Genomic DNA, 16183 nt, shown 5'->3' with positions numbered 1-16183 from the left:
GATTTGTAAAGTTATAACAAGATGGTATGATGAAGATTGCTTTTATTGTGAGCTATCACTTGAACCACATAGTTCAAGATTATGGAGATGTTCATTGAACAGGGAAACACAAAGTGCAAATAGGTGCAAGAAAACAGATGAAGGTAGCCAAAAGAAGATGGATACACTACTAACACATAGGTGCCAAAGAACTGCCACCACTGAGTATTGAACACATAGTGAGAATGAAGCCCACATTAGACCAGCACCAAACTTGGCAGGAGCCAGTGGTAATTTGACATACACTGCAACCAAGGCCAAATAAGCTGGTGATGGAGTAGGATGATCCCTATCAGAAGAACAGGTGTCATCCCAGGAAAACCTTGATCAGTTAGGACTAGATCTGGAAGACAGTCCCTCGATCCAAGTGTTTCCAGGACTTTGAGCTCAAGTATACAATGATTGGACAGTAATTCTGAATGTGATTTTTGTTTTCACTTATTGAGGCAGAAATGTGACAAATGTAATATTGTTTAGAACCATGTTAAGATTGTGGCAACATGGAGACACAAGAGACTGCAGACGCCCAACAGTTGTTTATTTTGTTATTATATTAAGTATGGAACTTGCAGGAAGCTGCCTGCCTCTGTGGAGGAATAACACAGAGAAATGATGCCTGATTCTGTTCTTTTGTATGTAAGGTACCTTTTTTGTTTGTTTGCTTAAATAACCAGTATATTCCTGAATGTCTTAGAGCGGGAATAAAAGAAGATGCTGAAACAGAAGTGACTTCACAAGGAGCAGGTTCTTCACTGACTCTTTGATCACAGGAACAGGTGAAGCCACAAAGAAAAAATGTAGGTTCAGATATATGAATAGGACTGGAGTGGCTTTATTTGATCTTGATGGAGAAATGCTCATCTTTTATTTATGACTTGGCTTTAAGGGAGTTTTTGTTTCTTCATTCAATGGAGGAGAATCATTATTCTTTTTCTCCTGTTATTCTACTTCCTGCCATTTGTGTTTCAGAAATTCCTGATGTTCAAGTGCATTACAAATAGGCAAATAGGCTGCCCTGTTTGGTAGTTTGTGTAACTTTTCAACAAATGGCAACCAGAGCCATTGCTATTTTTCACATTGAATTTTCATCTTTTGCAACTTAATTTGTAAATGTAGTCATCTGTATAATCTATACAAAAACACTGATGTCAATAAAATGCATATAGACGAGATTTCTGTGTTCATTGTGTGATATTTTGGCTTGAGAGATTTATCTCTTTAAGCTTCAAATAATGCAATTAATTGTTCCTAATATAATTCCCTGGTGCAGTTCTCTTTCTAGGCTAGGCTAACATTTTAATTCTCCCTCACCCTTAACTAGCCTGAGTTAGTTTAGAGATGATCTGAAAGCATTTTTATAAAGTTAACACCCAGCTCTGAACAAGTGTTGGATCAGATCAAGCCCTCTTTAGCCCTCTAAGACTATGCCAACCATCATTGACACTTCCATACTAATCCCATTTACCAGCACTTGGTTGGTAGCCTTCTATGCCTCAACAATTCAAGTGCTTATCTAAATATTTAAATGTTATGCAAATACCTGCTTCCACCACCCACTCAGGCAGTGTGTTCCAGATTCTGATTGCCTTCAATGGAAAAAAGTATCCCCCAATCCCTTCAGTACCACTTCTCTGTAACCCTAAACCTACGTCCTCTAGTTTTTGACACCCTTGTTATGGGGAGAAGTTTCCTACTATCTACCATGGCTGTGCTCTCATAGTTCTGTGTTCCTCAATCAGGTCTCCTCTGTTCTGAGGAAAACAAACCCAGCCAACCCTGATCTTGTAAGTGAAACACTCCATCCCAAGTAACATCCTGGTAAATTTCTCGACTCTCTATCGTGCAATTGTTTCCTTCCTATAGTGTGGCGACCAGAACTGTACACAGTACTCCAGCTGTAGCCTAACTGATGTTTTATAAAGCTATACCATAAACCATCCCTGCTCTTATATTTCTATGCCGCACCCCAGCTAATGAAGGCTAGTACTCTGCATTTTGGTGCAGCATATTCCTATGGGCAGAGAGTGGCAACAAATAGTTATAGCCTATGAAAGAATGGATGCATCACTGACAGTAGCAGGAGGATTTCTTTAGCTCCAGAATGGAGTGGAAGTCCTGAAGTTGCTGTCAATTTCATGCTGTAATGATGTCAAAACAACTCATAATCCTAGCTAATCTCACTTTACAAAGAATGACTTCTTTCTCAGGAAGCTGGTAGAACAGAAAGATCAAGCTTAAGTAAAAATCTAAAGATAATAATTGCTAGAAAGCATCTAGTTGCAACAGTACTGTGCACCGTACTGCTGCATCGTACTGTGTCCTCTGATTTACAAATTAGTGATGATAGGTTTAATCAGCTCCCTCCTGATTTTCTGATATTGTTCTAAGAACCTTCTTTTGGTATCATGAACAATAATTAGGAAAAAAATTTTTCTGCATCAAACAGTTATTTAGATTTATGTCTAACATACAATTGCTCCTGATGTTTTGGATTATTATTGGATTATTTTAATTTTTTTGTGTATACTGATTGAAGCAAACAATACTGAGTAATTTTTTTAAAAAAATGATACATCTCAATGAAACATGAGTACTGAGCACAAAGGCTAGACGTGACCTTGCTGTGTCCAGGATATCAATACAAAGGCAAACTGGGGTCACAAGAGGATTGGGTCTCAGGGTTTGTTGTCAGGACATAAAGCACCAGATTACTTAGTACAGTTTGTCAAGGCAAGTGCAAATATAGTCAAGATTAATAAAAATATCTGGTGTTGTTATTACCTTGCTTTATCCTGTTATTTTGCATGTTTTTCACATTCATTCTACGGAAACTTTTAAAGGACTCAATTTTAAACTACATTACAGCTTCAGCCAAAGACTATTCCTGTCAAAAAAGGACAACTTCTGCAACCAGAAATTGCAATAAAAACCTGTTTGTTTATAGTTGGATTTCCTCTTCTACCTTGTAATTTAGTTAGAGTTAAACACCCTGGAATTGTTCTGTGGAATACAGAATGATTCTTTTTGCCCTAATTATTTGACAGCATGGGTCCTTTTCCCTGCCCTGCTCTGTCTCTACATCCCTGCCTTTGTCAAAAATTAGCATAACCTCAGAACCTCTCAGTATTCAGGCTTGAATAGCTCCCTGCAGCAATGCATTGATGGCGCATAATAGACACAAAATGGCCGGATTTTTGCATGAAGTAAAACAGGTTGTACAAAAGACTCTCAATGGAAATGAAGAACGTTGATGGACGTTTTACCTTCTTTGAAATGGGACTGGGCTGAAGGTTACATTTCAGCCTTTAAAATCCACTATAGTTATTTCCATTGTATTCTGGTGTTGCTTTTCACTATCATTTTTTCATGCTCTTTTCTGTTAAAATTAACCCCTCTCCCAAAATTGGAATGCCTTGAACAACATTAAGGACAATGACATCCTGAAGAAAACCCCAAAGTTTAAATTACTGCTTCACCTGACATTTATAATCTCCTAGAAACCAGGCTGTATCAATTTGAGGTCATCTAAATTTTCACTGCAAGGTGGGTACTGGAGGTGAGGAGAAGGTGAAATATTGGCAACAATGATATTTATAACTGTATTCAAAGTTTCTAACTTGCTCTCCCTGACATCGACTGAGAAAGATAACGTTGATGCAAGGGATGCACATAGTGGAGGAAAATATAACAAAATCTGAATGGCATCACAATAATCTAATCATCTTCAATAAAATAGAGAAAAAAAGTTGTAAGATTTAGGGTATGAAACAAAAGTTTATTGTGGTAATAAAACTCTTAATCCTGGAATATATATATAACAATTAAGACAAATGTACAGGGGAAACTACTATACTAAACTGCAGCACCTGATAGTTTGTTAAAATGAACATTTACAATGCACCGAATCACTTATCACATGCAGCACATTAATCCAACAACCAAGCTTTGTGTGTTTTGTTATTTTTGTTATCACCCTAATGAAGGCAATATGTTGATAGATTCAAGAATGAAATCGGCTTTGATGGAAAGAAGGTTTATATAGAGTGTAACAATGTGGGATCAATTTGTTATCACCCATTTTGTTCTGCCTCCTGAGATAAATTTGACTCCTAATAATATTTGTATTTTTACTTGGGAATTCTTTGACTTCAGCAGTGGTATTATTACACAGATGCAATATTACATACTTCTATATGTTTATGATAGTACCATTAGGTATTTGGAATTTGAAAATGCTTTTTACTATTAAAGCCTTAGTCACTATTTAAAAAAAAACTTTTTGCTGCATAATGTAAAAATCAATCCATTTTCAGGACTGAAGGTTCTTCACACGCTTGCAGTAACTTTGGAAAATAAAATTAAGAAATATTCACGATCAGAAATATATTGGGAATTGATCTGTATCTTCATTTACACTAAAATGCAAAAGTATATATGACAGTTTCAGATCTTCTATGGAATGCTCTATGTGTCACTAAAGGGTTAATTTGCTTTTCCAGTTTAAAAAAAAAGCATTGATTTATATGATGTAGTGAAAATTTGATGTTGAAAGGACAGGTATCTGAAAACGTCAACACTGGATAAAATAGTAGGGATTTAGAGACCAGAAAGAACATTTCTTTATATACAAATATTTATGAGACTGTGGAATGAGTCTTTAAGAATGAATTATATAGATTGTTGAAAGAAAGAAGGATAAGTGATATACGAGCAGTGCAGACATACATGAGTTCAGGACTGCTGCTTAAGTGGAGGATAAATACCGACAAAGATTATGGGCCCAACTAACCTCTTTCTACATTGTAATTTCCGTGTGATTCTATATATGTGAAAAGTGAATGAGTGGCAGAAAGGTAGAATGGAGAATAATAGGAAGAAAAATGTAACAATATAAATGAAAGAAAAAGGACAATGAGGTGCCAGAGAGCAACAACTTGTAAAAGTGTGATGGTTTGGGAAGGTGAGCAAAAGAAGGAAAGCTGTAAGTAATTTTGCACGTGGGAACCAGCACTTTGATGAAAGGGGTGAGTACAAAGCTACATTCTTTCAAAATTGAGCTTTACTTAATTGTGCCCTTGAGTTTCCCTTAAAAACTTTACATATCAACAACTTTTACTTCATTAAGCATTGCAGGACTATTGTGCAAGTGATGGGGAGTTGGGGGCAGCCAATGGCTTGCGTTATACAGCTTAATTATCTGCAGTGAATAGGCTCTGAGAGACTGCAGGAACCTCCATTCTTTCCCATTCTACTCAGAGAGTGCCATGGCAGTGCAACCTTGGCCAAAGAACATAAACAAACAGCTGTTGCCATGGTAAGGATTCCCTTTAAAATCCTTTTTTTTGGTAGCTGTGTCTGTGCACAATGAAAACACTTAATGCCATAGAGATGGAGGGGAATGAGAAAGCATCCACAATCTGATAAACTTTGTACAGACAGACACAGTTATAGTGCACCTGCAAATAGGATGAAATCTTAAGGCTGTACTGTCCTTAGAGTGACTGAGGTGAGGAGCAACAATGTGAAGGGTCCAGCAGATGGATTAATTTTGACTGAAGAGTTTTTAAATACAAAACCAAATAAAGTGTAAATCTTGATAAAAGGTTAATTGATTTGAAAATTCCACTTTAAAAACTATTCTAATTTACAATAAACAAAAATCTGTAGGATTCATTTGTCTGTTGTATATGTTTAGTGATCCAATTGACATTCTGTTCTAAAGTACAATAGTTAACATTAAGTAATACTGTAAGATCATGAAAAAACCTCTGGTTAGACATACAGCAGCCATATGATGATGTCCCATTCAATTCAATACAAGTAGTATTGAGTGAGTGTACATACGTATCTTGTAAATGGGGGCATTCTTGCTGCAAAAGTATTGAATTAGATTGGACCCCAAGTGTGTCTTTTTAGACAAGTCACTGTGGTCTTCAGTGATGCATAAGATCCACAAACGTGGTATTAAATCACTGGTCCATGAGTTCTATCTGATGGATTTTTAAACAAAGGATTTAAGATTCTAAAATAAATAAATCTATTCATAGATTGTAATGCTAAGTATCAACAAGGAAACAAGAATAATAGAGCATAAAGATACAAGGCCAATTTTAACCTAATTTACTGGTTGATAAAACTTATGCTATCAGATGGTTTCACCCAGCTTAATTTCACTTTCCTTTGAGGCCAATGGAAAACTCTATTAGGTGATGTATAAAATGAGAATTCCACCCAAGTTGGTGGTACCTCACTTTGCATGTTAGGTTAAAATTCACCTTCCTGATTCACTGATCATTTCACAGTTCAGTGTAAAATTCAGTAAGCCCCAATGATACTCATTTCTCATAACATTTATCAGTCACCAGCGAATGTGAATAGGGACCTGACGTGTCTGCGATGTGGCAGGGATGAGAAGGTACAGATGTGAGGTAATCACAAAATATGGGAGATAACAATAAAATGCATTTCCCGAAGGATAATTAGAATTGAAATTCTCTGCCTAAAACTAGCACTGAACAAAAGTTAGTCATAATTCTACAGGAGGATGCCCCTCAGCCCTCTGAATCCATGACAGCTCTCTCAAAACCAATCCAGTAATCTACACTGAAAGTCACAGTGATTTGTCTGAAAAGACACACTGGGGCTCAATCTAATGCAACATTTTTGCAGCAAGAAGGATGTTCTCCATTATAAAATATTTGTATGTATTCAATATTATTCATATTGAATTGAATGGGATCTCATCTGCTGTATGTCTAATGCATGTTGCTTTGTAGCTCTGAAACGTTTCATCCCTCAAGCACTTACCTAATTTCTTTTTGAAATAATTAATTGTGTTTGCTTCCACCCTCCTGAGTAGCACAAAGATCCAGGTCATTACAAATCACTACAAAAAAACATCTTCCTCGCATCTCCCCTGGATGTCCTGTTCAAATTCTCAAACCTATCTCCCCTAGTCCTTGTATCATTAGCTAATGAGAACAGCTTTTCTTTGCTAAATCTGCCATAATCTTGTTCACCTCTTGTAAATTTCCCATAAGACTCCTTGGCTGCATGGAGAACAGTGTCAGCTTCTCTAGCCTTGCAATGAAAATCCTTCATCACTCAAACCATTCTGGTAGATTGTCTCTGTACCTCAAAGACCTTCACATCTTTCTTGAAGTATGGCAGCCAGAACTGGATGTATACTCCATTTAAAAAAACCTTATGGAGATTTAATTAGCTCAAACTTCCCTAAGGGAAAGGAGGGAGAGCAATATCTGAAGTCATCATAAGGTTTTGATTTGTGATGGAAATGTCTTCAGGAGAACATGCTGAAGGAGGCTTGCTGGATCTCGTGCTGGGGTATGAGGGGGCCTAAGTTTTCTCCCACATACTTTTGGTCCACTTGGCTCAGCTCATTCCACAGCAGTTGAGTAACACACTGACAATTACTGTCAAAACTCACATACGAGTTCATCATTTGGGTGAACTGCAGGGGTGACCAGCACAAGTAGCTCACCCTGAACATTGCCTTGATTACGGGGAGAAAGCAGGAGAACGGAGTTTTCAAAAATCAGCCATGATTGAATGGTGGAGCAGACTCAATGGGCCGAATTGTCTAATTCTGCTCCTATATCTTATAGTCTTATGCTCTAATTCCATATGGTTGCGTTGGAACTCTGCTTGACTAATGCTATGCATTGTCCAATCCCATATGTCAAGAATCCTTCCCACCATTAATATTTTTTTCCTGCAGTCCTCACTACATGAGACATTTGTGGATAAGTCTTGATTTTCACAACACTAATGAGCTCTTATGGTGCAGAAATCACACAGCCCACCACTCAACTATGAAGCATAATTATGCTTGTGTGTCGTTATTAGTTGCATTTGAAGGTTTAATGCATCATTATTAGACATGCTTTGTCTTAGGCTAATTTTAATTCTTACATCAGTGAACTCTCGCTCAATCAAACTCCCTGTTTTAAGATTGCATCCACCCATCCATCGTGAGAGCAGAAAAAGAGAATAGATTACTTTCAGTTTATCTCATTTCTCCTTCAGCTGATCTTCAGCCATGACACCATGATTTATAAAATATTGCATAACAGCAATAAACAGCATTTCTTGGGAAAAACAGAAATCTGAATGCAATAAAATGTGTGAAAATAATACTCTGAAATTACCTGTCACGTGGATTGGGGATGGCTGGCAGGCAATGTCACCTATACATTGCTACTGGCCTCCAAAGGCTACTCCAAGATCTGTTCTGATCTTACGTGTGATGGAGTATTCCCATCAGCGAACCCTGCAAGCCATCACGTGAGATGGGGTCACAAATTCCTTATAACAATGTATTTTTAGACAGGACAATATAGCATTATTGGGCCTATGGTGCTAGAATGGACATGATTACAATTCTGTAGCATTTAATCGGATAGACAGCGTCATTGCTTGTTCTGAAGATGTCGTGGAATGAAACCAAACTGATGGCAAGGGATTGCAGTTTTCTGTGAAACTATTGCGTGAGGACACATGGCATGAGCTTTTGGATTTTAGGAACAGAAAGAAAAGGAAGTGGCTCTCCAAGAGCCATCAAGTGCTCTGGATGGAGTCTCTCTGAATCTGATTTCTGCGATTTTGCAGTAATAGGATTCCAACGGGACAGAGCTCTCAGTCTGACCTCAGGTCACACTCCACAGCATTACCCAGAAACAGCATTTACAAAATGCTGAGAAACTCACCCAAAGCCTATCTGCAAGTAGGTTGATGAGCTCTCAATTTTTTTTTGTGCAGAAAGGCTTTGTATCCCTAGTACAAGGGCTCAAAGGCTGTGGAGTGGAGCAGGTGAACACCGAGTAGTCTCAGAATGTTAACACTGGAATCATTGAAGAGACAATAGCCATTGGATTCAACAGAAAAGATTTCATTCTGATTTTCATATTTTGTATAGTCATTTCCTCTCCGACAGCACAACAGTAAATTCAAAAGTTTTTCATTGATCGTGAAGCACATTAGGACATCCTGACATTCTAAAAGATACTACAAAAGTGCCTCTTTCATTCCTTTACATTGAGTCATAAACCTAGTCTTTTCTGAAATTGTCATTATACTTTGACGATTCTGTTCAGGGGAAAGAGATATAAGCAAGTAAACATAATTAGCAAACTGAACACTATAGGAGATTAAATGCCAGAATAGTAGAAATGTCTGACACAGAAGAAGAAACATGACAATGCCAACCAGCCTAATCCCTCTTCCTATCTCTTAACCTGCAGCCTTGTAGGATATGGGTCATTAGGTGCTCATCCAAGTACTTTTTAAATGCAATGAATATTGCCTCCATTTCCTTTTCAAGCAGTGAGTTCTGGACCTCCATCTCTTGCTGAATTATTTTCCTTGAACTCCTCTCTAACTCCTTTACCCATTACCTTTTCTAAGTATTGACCTTTCTGCTTTGAACACTCATCCTGCAGTATTCCTCAGCTTGGGCATCTTTTACTGCTATCTCAGTGACCTTTCTTCCATCATAAGATCAGAAGTGGGGACCCTCACTGGTGATTGCACAATGTTCAGTTCATTTTGCAGTTCCTCTGGACTAACCATGTAAATACTGTAGTTACAGGAGCAGGTCAGAGCCTGTATACGTCATAGTGAGCAACTCCTCTTGTCTCCCCAAAGCCTTTCTTATGTCTATAAGGTGCAAGTCAGGAACGTGACTTAATACTTTCCACTTACCTGGATGAGTGAAGCTCAAATAACACTCAAAAAATCTTGACACCAACCAGAAAAAGCAGCTTGCTCGATCGACACCCCAATCTACCGCTCTGAAGATTCAAGATATTGCTATTTCTTACAATTACGTTATCTTTTTCAAAGCTTCATAATGGTCATTCAATTGATGAGCGATGTACCCGATGTGAAAATCTGCTTTTAGATTAAACTGCAATTTTTCCAGACCTACATTTGGTGAGACATTAAAACGGAGACCAATAGTGTGATATTTTACGAAGAAAGCATTTTGCAACTATTTCTAAACATAATTCTCCAGCAAAAATATTGAGTAGCGGCCTGAGAGCATGCATACAGACACATACACATAGATAGACCATGGAGGTTGTGGTTATAAAGAGAGATTGCATAGGCTGGGTTTATTCTCACTGGAATGTAGGATGCTGAGGGCTGACCTTACAGAAGCTTATAAAATTATGAGGGACATAGAAAGGATAGATAATCAGAATCTTTTTGCCAGGGCAGAGGAACCTAGAACTAAAGGGCACAGGTTTAAAGCGGGAGAGGAGAAATTTAAAGGCAATCTGAGGGGTAGGTTTTTTCACACAGAAGGTGGTGAATATCTGGAACGAGCTGCCAGAGGGGATAGTGGATGCAGATACTATTACAATATTTAAAAGGCATCAGACAGGTACTTGGATAGGAAAGACGTAGAGGATATGGGCTGTAGAGGATACACACACACACACACACACACACACACACACACACACACACACACACACACACACACACACACACACACACACACACACACACACACACACACACACACACACACACACACACACACACACTATCTGATTTCATTCTAACAAGTGCATACATATTCTTCATTCATTCCATGCCTGCCAGACCAAGCTGCAGTATTTTTATACACCAATACACACAATGGAAACTATTTAGCAAGGGTGAGTGGAAGGCACACCAAGCTCATAAATAAATATATCCTAAGCAAGTTTCACCAAGTTCTGGATATTTATAACACAGTATTCCTCCAGTCGGTATTTGGGATCAAGTTTACCCATCTGAATATTACAATCAGATTTTCCAACTCGAAATTTGAGTTACACTCTCCTCTTTCAAAAAAAAAACAAACAAAATAAACATCATGATGAATGTATAGCTGCTTATCTGAAAAGCCAAGTTCTAATAGTTGTTGACCAGAAATCGATTATCTCTCTTTGTCCAGAAAACCTGCCTGACCTACTGAATGTCTGTTACATTTTCAGTTTTTATTTTTAACACAAATGCTTATACTCATCATTGATTTGGTGAATTAAGTATTGATAGTTTCAATGGCAGCCCTCATCCCTGAAGAGGAAAACCCTCTCCAGGGTTTGTTAAAAAAAAATCTGTTGAGATCATTCATTGCAGGACTGAGCACAGGCTGGCGGTGCTATCATTTAAAATATGATAAACTAAGGGCCTGCCTGCCCAAGTCCTGTCAAAGAAGATCAGGAGAATTTCCTGAGGCTCCTAGCCTACTGTGCTATTAAATATATAAGTCAGGTTAGTTTGGAAGTGACACTGCAGATGTTTGTCCTGGCCACCCTTTATTGCTAAAACAATAAAATGAGACATTTGGTAAAGATCAGATTAAAATCAGTTCCAGCAATTAAAAAATCTATCCTTTTTTTCCAGATGTGGTGTCACTGGCAAGGCCAGAATTTATTGCCTATCCCTATCAGCCCTTGAGCCGCTGCAGTCATTCTGGTGCAGGTACCCCCACCATGCTGTTCGGCAGGGAGTTCCAGAATTTGGCTGCAGTGACAATAAAGGACCAGCAATATTATTTCAGTTTAGGAAGGTGTGCGAATTGGGGGGGAACCTGCAGGTGGTGGTATTCCCTTGTCCCTGCGGCCTTTGTCCTTCTTGGTGGTAAATGTTGTGGGTTGGGAGGTGCCGTTGGATTAGACTACAATGCATTTTGTAGATGGTACTGCATCCACTGTGCACCTATGGTGGAGGGAATTAATGTTTTGGATGGTGGACGTGGGATGCCATTCAAGTGGGTGCTTCTTCCTGGTTAATATCAAGCTTCTTGAGCAATATAGAAGCTACACTCATTCAGATAAGTGGAGGGGGTTCAATCACATTCCTGACTTCTGCCTTTTAGATGTAGGACAGGCTTTGGGGAGACAAGAGGGGAGTTGCTCACCACAGGATACTCACCCTTTGAACTGCTCTTACATGGCTGGTCCAGTTGAGTTTCTGGTAGGATATCGATGATGGGGGATTCAGCAATGGTAATACCATTGAACGTCAAGAGTGGGTGGCTAGACTCTCCCTTGTTGGAGATGATCATAGCTTGGTTCATTAACTTCAGTTTCACCATGATGCCTTGATGCCACACTAGCACTGCTAGTTCTGGAGTATGTTTTCAGTATTAAAGCTGGGATGTAGACTGGTCCCAGAGCCTTTGCTCTATCTGGTGCTCTTTCATTTCTTGATACCATGAGATTGAATTCAATTGTCCAAAGACTGGCTTCTGTGATGGTGGGATTTCAGGAGGAAGCCAAGCTGGATCACCGATTTTGCATTTCCAGCTGAACATAGTTGCAAATACTTCAGTCTTGCTTGTAGCATGCACATGCTGGGGCCCACCATCATTTGTGAACAGCTGTAGGACTGCAGAGCTTCAGTCTAATATGTTGGTTTTCAGATCACTTAGCTGCCTATTGCATGCCATTTTTGTCATTTGCCATGCAATTTCTCTTGTAATGCAGTTTCACTAGGTTAGCATCTTATAATTTTAAGGCACATTTGTGCTGCTTCTGGAATGCCCTTTTGCACTCCTCACTGAACCAGAGATGATCCTCAGGTTTGATAGTAATGATAGAATGAGGAATATTGACATGCACATTTTTCCTCACAGAGTACATTCTGTGCCCTTGCTACCTTCAGTGCTTCTTCCAATTGTTGTTCAACATGAAGAAAGCTGATTCATCGACTGAGGGAGAACAGTATAGAGTTGTAGAGCATGGAAAAAGCCCCTTCGGCCCAACTTGTTCATGCCGACTATGTTGCCTACCTGAGCTCGTCCCATTGGCCTGAATTTGGCCCATGTCCATCTAAACATTTATCCGTGTACCTTCCAAATGTCTTTTAAGCAATGTAATTGTACCCACATCTACTACCTCCTCTGGCAGCTCGTTCCACATACCCACCACCATCTGTGTGAAAAACTTGCCCCTCAGGTCCCCTCTAAATCTTTTCCATCTCACCTTAAATCTATGCCCTCTAGCTTTAGATTCCCCTATGCTTCATCTTTTCTGTGCCCCTCATGATTTTATAAACCCCTATAAGGTCACCACTCAGCCACCTACGCTCCAGGGAAAAAAGTCCCAGCCTATCCCATCTCTCATAAGTCAAGCCCTCCAGTCCCGGTAACATCCTCATGAATCTTTTCTGCACCCTTTCCATCATAATGCCATCTTTCCTGTAGCTAGGTGACCAGAACGGGACACAATACTTCCAAGTGTGGTCTCACCAATGTCTTGTACAGTTGTAACATGACATCCCAATTAGGGTGGTTATCAAAGGGAGGTTTTGTTCCTCATGTTTGATTTGATGCCATGAGATGTCATGTGGTCTGCATCCAAAGTTGAGGTCTCCAAAGACTATTCCTTCCACCTGATAGCCAATTAAACATAATGTACCCAGGCACTGTGTTGAAAGAGTCTGGGATATTATCTGTAAGTACAACTGTGTAGCTTGATTCATCTCTGGAGCACTCAGATGTTTGTTTGGAGGACTTTGCAAATGCAACTTGGCTTGGTGCAATTTTGCCATGAGCAAATTTAGTACAGGTGGTCCTTCCAGTTTAATTCTTTTTCTGTTTGAATATAGCAGTAATGGTAGAAGTGAATGATTTGCTAGGCCATTTTGGAGTCAACCACATTGGAATCACTTATAGGCCAGATCGGGTAAGGTTGGCAGATTTATAACAATCTAGTAGTTTTTGTTGTCATCATTACTGGGACTAATCATTGTTTTCCCAAATTCCAGATGATTAACTGAATTTAAATCCCACACCCATCCCAGTAAGATTTGAATTCTGGTTTCCAGATTGTTAGTCCAGGCATCCAAATTCATTATCCTAGCCACTGTACCACCATTACACGTAAAGTCTATAAAATGAAAAGATAGTTTAAGTTTCAGAGCAGTAATGAAAACAATGACAAAAGTTATAAAAATCTTTAGTGCATTATTCCTCACCAGACTGAAATTTAATTGATCACTGTTGAAGATGTTTTCCTTTGATACAATAAGCAAGTAATTTTGAAAGTTTTGATAGTTTTTATAATGCAAATTAATGATCTGTAGGCTCTGCCATATATTGATCCATAATTCAGTCAGATTCTTGTGTGGTGATGCTTTGGCTCCCGTGGAACAGAATGAGACTGAAACTTGGGTCTCAGGTTTTGAGTGTTCTGAATAAGATTGGAAATAGTAAGATTGTCAAAATCCATTGTTAATTTTCAGAAATAATTTACTGATAATTTAACAACAAACGCTTATTTTAGACCAATAAGATAAATATTTTCAGTGAAGAACATACATAGGATTTACAAGTTACTGAACATTGTGGATCTTCATTACTTGCCTGGTGTATATTGCTCCTGATAGTTGTGGATTTTTGGGTAAGACTGAAGATATTGTCAGCAGTTAATGTAGTTCTAAATTATTTATAACTGGACGTTGGCAGCAAGGTGATACAAAAAGTACTGGGTAGTTATACTTAAGGTTGTCGCTTCATCTGATTCCTTTAAAGTACATGCATTTGAATGGTCGTCAACCTGAAGCATTATTTTTTTTCTCTCTCCATAATTGCTACGTAACCCAATGAGTATTTCCAACATTTTTCCCCTTAATATTTGATTTTATGCTTTGTACTAAATCTGTTATTAGTGACAGCACACTAATGAGATTCTGCTGTGAATCTTTGTAAAGGAACTTACCTTTGAAGAGGCATTTGTTGGTTACTTTTGGGATGTAATTATTGCATTTGGCTTTATTTTTTTAACAATTACCTGGATCTCTAGGTACCCCATTATGATTTGTGACAGTTTTCTCCCCTTTTTGAGGATCATTTTGTTTAAAATCAAATATCACTCACAATTATAAACTCTGGTCCTTCAACAAGTTAGTCCAATATTAATGTCTTCATTGGCCCTGAGGGTTGGCTGTGATCTTAATACAAACTATACAATGTAATTAGTCATGTTAATGATCTATTCTGTGGCATAATGATTATCTATCCTATTTTATGGTATTACTTTAACATTTCTGGGATTTCAATTATGTTGTGTTCTGCTCTGCATTTCACATTGCAAATATTGTTTATCTTCAGTGTCAGTATGGAAGATGACATCTCATTTAATTTGGTGTGGTTCTAGCAGAGAACATCTGTGTCTCCTTTTATATCAAAGTATAGCATGGACAAAAGCCAAAGACATCAGTAACAGGTTGTGGAAATAAGGGCCAAGTTGCTTGTATGGAGAAGGTGGTATAGTGATATCTTGTGATGACTCATCTGTGACATTTGATCTGTTGTTTCCTGATTAGTTTACTGTTTTTTAAAAAATATTCTTTCCCCAAATTATTTGTTATTTTCATTAGGTAATAGTATGTTTTGAATAATATTATATTTTATCAGAGACCAGTATTTTTCCTAAGCCATCAATCTTTTGGTGGTAAGGATATAGTTATATGTGTGTAGAGGGAATTCATTGCCTGGGCAAACTGGACTGAAACTTATTTTTTGAATGAAGTAAATTTGTCTCATAGTGTACAATCATTTACATTGCTCATTGATGTGTAATGCATTGTTAGATGGTGGTTATATTTTGTTTAATAATGTAGATTTTACTTCTGATAACATATGATCCTGCTCTTTCCTAACTTGTGAGAAGAACTTTGAAAATAAATGTCCCACACTTCTCAACAATTCTACCAAAGTCCCAAAGGAGTTCTCAGTCAGCTTCAGACAGGGCCACGATTCCAGTCATTCCTTACAAAGCCACTGGTGCCCAGTAAATGAAGCTGATGGCATGGTCTCCCTTGCACGTGAGAAATTTGTGATGGTAGAGCTCTGATTCTGATCAATATTTATAACCGTGAGATATTTGGAACAACCCTTCTTGAAAAAAATTGTACTGCACTAATCTCACTACATGGCTTAAGAGGTTACAGCATTTACATTTATATACTTATAATGTACTTTACCATTGCAAAACAATCAAATATATAAGTTGTACCTATTGCACTACAAGGCTCTCGGTATTATTGTTATAAAATACTGCATATATAGTATTGGTTCTTCTTATTCTTGAGACACATTCAATGAAGTCCAATCTAAATGAAG

This window comes from Pristis pectinata, chromosome 13 (assembly GCF_009764475.1).
Source record: "Pristis pectinata isolate sPriPec2 chromosome 13, sPriPec2.1.pri, whole genome shotgun sequence".
NCBI classification, from domain to species: domain Eukaryota; kingdom Metazoa; phylum Chordata; class Chondrichthyes; order Rhinopristiformes; family Pristidae; genus Pristis; species Pristis pectinata.
The sequence above is the reverse complement of the archived record's forward strand: the minus strand, read 5'-3'. Positions refer to the sequence as shown.